We start from the raw sequence: 5,679 nt of genomic DNA on the forward strand, positions 1-5,679 counted from the left end.
TTCCCCAGTAAGAATTCATCTTTTATCAGACATGAAATGATATGTGAATTAATGGTCTTGTAATCCCTAAAGTTACAGCATGCTGTAAGAATTTACCTAAAATTTTAATTTCATTAATTAAGTGATACCATATACTGAAAATCACTAATATAAGCAATTTTTTTCAAAAGGGGAAGAAAAAGTCAATGTTACAGATGCAGTCATGTACAGTGACTCAGTGATGACAGACTATTTACTAACAGTCTGCTGTGCACAAGAAACAGATTCATTACCTGGTGTGCAACAAGCCAATAATTACTCACTCTACAGAGGCAGTGATTGTTTATTTCAAGGTTGCACAAGCCTGGATGCCTGGTGGAATTCCACAAGTCAAGCATCTCAAATATTAAAGATTTTTACTACTTATACATTTTAGCAAACAAAGGAATTAGTATTAACTTGTGAAAATTATACATATTTGTTACATAATTCTTATTAATTAATTAGTGTCCTATCTTCTAGTGGTTAATGATTCTCTCGCTTCCCATGCTAATTAGTCTGCATGCTCAGTCTTTCTCTTCTTTTGAGTCAGTGGGCTTCTCGGGTTTGTGGCCTGTGAATTGGTGGTCTCAGATTCCCCTGCAAGAATTACTTTTTACCCAGTCAGAGCTAATTTCAGCACAGTTGCTGAGTTGGCTTTATTAGTTTCTCCCTTATCTTGGGAGTTCTACCAGATGTCACATAAATTCTGCATTCTTTGTGTCCAATATCAGTGAACATCCTTTCTTCCCAAGCCTTGTTAAACCTCCCCCTAGATCTGAGATCAATGAAGCATGTCAAGTTCTAAATTTAAACAAGGATTTATTTTTCCAATACATAGCATCATTTAGAGTTTGCTTGTTAGCTGCTATCTGTTTCACAGATTATATCTCTCTTCTTGTTGATTAGGCTTGAATGTATACAAAAATGAAACATCAAAGAACATCCTTTCTTAAGAAAACTTTTACATATTCCACATGTTGCATTAAGACAATATATCAAAGATTAATATAAACCTTTGCAGCTGTTTTGTTCTTATAATTTCACCCTCTGGGTGGTAGTAAAAGGGTTTTAAAATCATGGGGATTTGGGGAGTTAGAAGGAAAACTAAGCATATTAGGCCCTGGGAAAATACCCTGGGAAAGTATAGGCCTTGTACTTGCTAGAACTGCACCTGTGTAGCTAGTATATGATAAATGACGGAATTGTTAGATGTGATGATTGTTTCGTAAATAAATATAATTACTGTTTAATCATATGAATAATCATGGGAAACTGTGGTCAGGGGCTCGAGAAAGATCACAAGAAATTCATGCTTGGATAAAGTCAATGTATACAATAGAACAATATAAGTTTAATAATTAATATGTAAGTTATATAACGATAGAATATAAAATACGTTCAGCTCTAAAGCCATGTTGGAGTCAGATTTGGGTCTGTACCCCTGATTCCCAGAGCTTTGCAATAAAAGCACCTGCATATAATCATATCCCGTGATTATGTGTGTTCCTGAACGCTAACATGGGGACTCAGTTAAATGCACATTTTTATAATGCTGTGCTTTCTAGAGAAATGGTCCACAGTAATATTTCTACCACCATCTCCTGTGAGCTGCCAAGTAACCTGTTAAATTGATAGGGTGTGACCCCAACTCCACTTGGACTTTTTGTCAGCCCATAACTACCTTACAACAGGTAGGCTTCCCTTGTGCCCCACCATGCACGTTGATACCCTGTTAATGTGACATAATTTCACACTACCCTGACCACAGAAAGGAAAAGAGAGAGGAATTTTTACATGTCAGAGTTAAAAGAAGAAATAATTAATTGTACTACAGTGGGATGGGGATGGGAGTTGACATCCTTAGCTAAAGAACAGAAAAGGAAGGGATCACAAAAAGCCTTCCCAAAAGGTGTTTTAGACATGAAAGGAATGAGTTCTTTCTTCCAAAGTATAAACCATGGTTAAAACATGGGGAGGAGAAATTAATCAAAAAATATAAAATCCACTGCCTACACCATAAGAAATAATTTGAAATTTTGATTTGAAATTTTGAGAGGAATAGGAGCATGCAGAATGTACAGACACTGGCACCAGGTAAGATGCCATACAAAAGTATACAAATACAGCCCATGGGGTCTGCATACCTATTCTCTGCAGTTTTGAGCCTGTAAGCAGCCAGCAATCCATTCAAATCCTTTAATAAAAGCCAGGGTTCATGACTGTAACCTCCCTAAAGTCACTAACACATTGATTTGGCACAAGCACTTACAAGAATGACAAATTTTACATTTGTCAAAATGTGAAAAGTCATTGCACAAAGGGGAGATGAGAGCCAAAAGCATAGGAACCCTTCCACCAGCTTCCTGCCCAAATCTGGACACAAGACATGACAGTGGCATGCAGACAAGCCAATTCTTTGTCTGCTTTTTTTCCTAGAGCACACACCAGCACTGCTACAAGACAGCTGCAAGCTGGAAAGCAAAAATCACCACACTCACATTCATCCGCTCAACCAGAAGTCAAGACAGAAATGTTCACTCATTCCTGGATATTTAAAGGCAGCATCAAGGCAATTAGAGAAAAGCAAAAATCAGAGGTGGGCTTGAGTGTGTGCTGGTTCTCTCTTTATAGAGAGAATGATAAAATAAATCAATTAAACAGTGGATTTGCCTGGCTGAGTTTCAAAGCCATAAGATATGACATCTTTTTTGGTGGGGCTTTTAAAAAAAATTTCCAATATATTTTTCCAATATACTTTTCCAATATATTTTTCCAATATATTTTCAGGGCTGCTCTAAAGCCCAAGCAGAGAACCTTCCTACTGACATGAATGAAATGTGTGGATTCAATGGCAGGGTTGTTGTGATTTCTGTATCACAGCAGGGGTACAGGGACAGTGTTGTAGATGTCGGTGAACCCAATGGGAAGAATGATGATGTCTGACAGAATCATCATGACCCTCTGCTAGAGGGGAGGATTGCATGATTTGCAGGAGGATGAGAAAGGAAGAAAATGGGAAAGCAATGCTCTGGTCACCATATGCTAGTGGGCAAGAACCCTAGGCAGGCCCCAGGCACCGTGTGAAAGCAGACAACAGAGCCATGCTGTACTTCACCACTGCTTTTCCATGATCCTGTTTTCAGTAAAATTTATGGGAGAGACATTTTAGAAAATCCCATGATAAAACATCAATGAAAAACTTCTAGTATACTCTCAGATAGAGAGGTCACAAGTCACTTGTGCCATTCTCAGGATCTCCACATAAATATCACTGGTATAATCTTTAAAACTTCTCCTAACTTACCCCATTGCTACTGCCTATGCACTAGACTTACAAAGACTAGGCCCAGGCTGGAAACCTAAAACAAGATTATTGTCCAGTCAGTGTAGCTCCATCAGTACAGTTTAGTACCTTTGGAAGACCATTGATATCTAAACTGAAACAAAGCCAGCTAAGCTGGTTAGGCTGTGGGTAAGCAAACACAAATAGGATTTTCCCATTGTGCTGTTGAGCAAACACAGAGAAAGAACAATTCAAGACCTTCCCTCCTGCTCCTATAATTTTGTCTTGATGGTAGTGTAAATCAGATCTCCAGCAGGTAGTCACCAAAAGGCTGCTCTGAACTGCATAACTCACAGCTTAAGCACCCATGGGCACCCCCCTGCTCGTGCCCTGGCTGACATCAGGGCTTACCTGCACCCAGTGAAAGGTCTGACCACTCTCTCCTGTCTTTCTGCTACAGGGCAAAGTCACAGAACCTGATTTAGCAGTAGAAGCCAATAAAATTCCACATAACACTTAGGGTAATTTTGCCATGCAGAGAGAAGGGATTAATACCCAATGCACAGACACAAAACTTTCTAAGTATCTGTTTGCAGGACATGGTAAGGTATCATGACCAAAAAGTCATCAATGTTTTCCAGATGAATTCCTGTGAGAGGCTGAAACTACAAGCAAGAGATACAACAAGAAAATCTGTAGACAGAATTTCCATAGATTTTTTTTTATTTTCCTCTCATTACCAGTTTCATTACTTTATATTATTTTGGAATTTTACCAGTAATGACACTTAGACTACATTTAAAATGTTCTCGGATAGACAGCCTCAAGGCTAGGGGGTAAACAAACTGTTTTCTATATTAACAAAACACTGGTATTTTTTCCCAAAGAATAGCAAAGAGAAACAGAGAATGGAAAAATACAAACTATAATCTCTTCATGGTTCAGTTGTCCTGCTACCCTGAGACATTTTCTATGCTTTGCCACCTCTGCATCATTGGCACCTTCCTTGGGAAGAAATATTCATCTCGATTATCTATTTGCCATAAAACCAGCTTCCCCAAAAGAGAACAACTGGTATTTGGTATCATCCACAGGTATTTCTACAAGGTTCTGGTTAGGCTTAGTAACTACTACTACTACTAGTAAGTACTACTACCTGTCTTTGGCCTCATTCTGTTGTCCTAATTGCAAGTATGCAATGCTCATATTGTTTACATTTTGCTCCATTACAGACAGGTAGAGTTTCACAATCAATTACAAAAGGACACGAGTAACACGTTATAAAATATTAGGGCTAATTGTGCTCCTATGTTGCCTGTCACCTTTTATATTCCTTATTCTCAGCTACATAATTTTAACTATTTTGAGGTCATAATTTTGAAACTGATGACAATCACAGTTATGTTTCTTTTGGTTCCTTGAGTGACTCAGCCCATTTCCTCACCCCTGGCTTCGATCCTATCAAGAATTGGCTTCAATTCCACTTTCCTCAATATGGCTCCAATACTGCTGAGTATGCAGGTTAACTAACTGGGCTATGCACATCCTCAAGTGATGAGGAATGCCAAGCTGAATCCCAGACCTTAGCATTGTCCCAGTTTGTACTTGACAAGCAGTCCTGTGGAAGAAACAGAAAGTGGAAGGTGTGACCTGTTAGCTGGAATTTAGGCAAGTAGAGGTGTTTATTTAGTGCATTAATTGACAGATTCCCAGTCTGCCTTCATGCATGACACTGCCTCAGTAGCACACAGGTGCCCAGGTTCCCTGTATGATGTCCCTTCTCCCTGGTGACCCCATCCTACATATCCACTCTCGATTCTCTTTGTTGTCAAAGACTGCATTTTTCATTGACATTAGAAAAGCATTTTTGATCTCAAATGGTTTCTTAATTTTCAGAGGACACAGGAAGAAGTTTGAGATTGCCAAGTGAATCAAAACAGATTTCAAGATGCCAGTGCTACAGTTAAGTCTGCAAACAGGTATCTCTGTCTTTGCCAGGAAAAAAAGTATAATACAGGAAATCTGCTATATTGTACTAAAAATCACTCCTGTTCCACCAAAATATCTCTGGTATTAGTAAAAGAAATCTGCTTTCCTATTCCTCCTACAGATGAACAAAGCTATAAAAACATCATTTTGGCATTAAAAGGTGCATGCACCAGAAGAGTCTGTAACACAGAATCAGTCAGAGATATCATCAAGATGTATCTGTTGCATAAACTTGCACCACAGTTACCGAATTCCTAATTTGGCTAAGAGGCAGCCAAGAAATGAGATCTCAAAATTAGCAGTTGTACCTTATTATTAACAGATTATCTACTTAAATACCCACCAGTTGTGTGTATGACTTGTTGTGGACTGGAAGAGTGAAAATT

Source organism: Anomalospiza imberbis, chromosome Z, assembly GCF_031753505.1.
Source record: "Anomalospiza imberbis isolate Cuckoo-Finch-1a 21T00152 chromosome Z, ASM3175350v1, whole genome shotgun sequence".
NCBI classification, from domain to species: Eukaryota; Metazoa; Chordata; class Aves; order Passeriformes; family Viduidae; genus Anomalospiza; species Anomalospiza imberbis.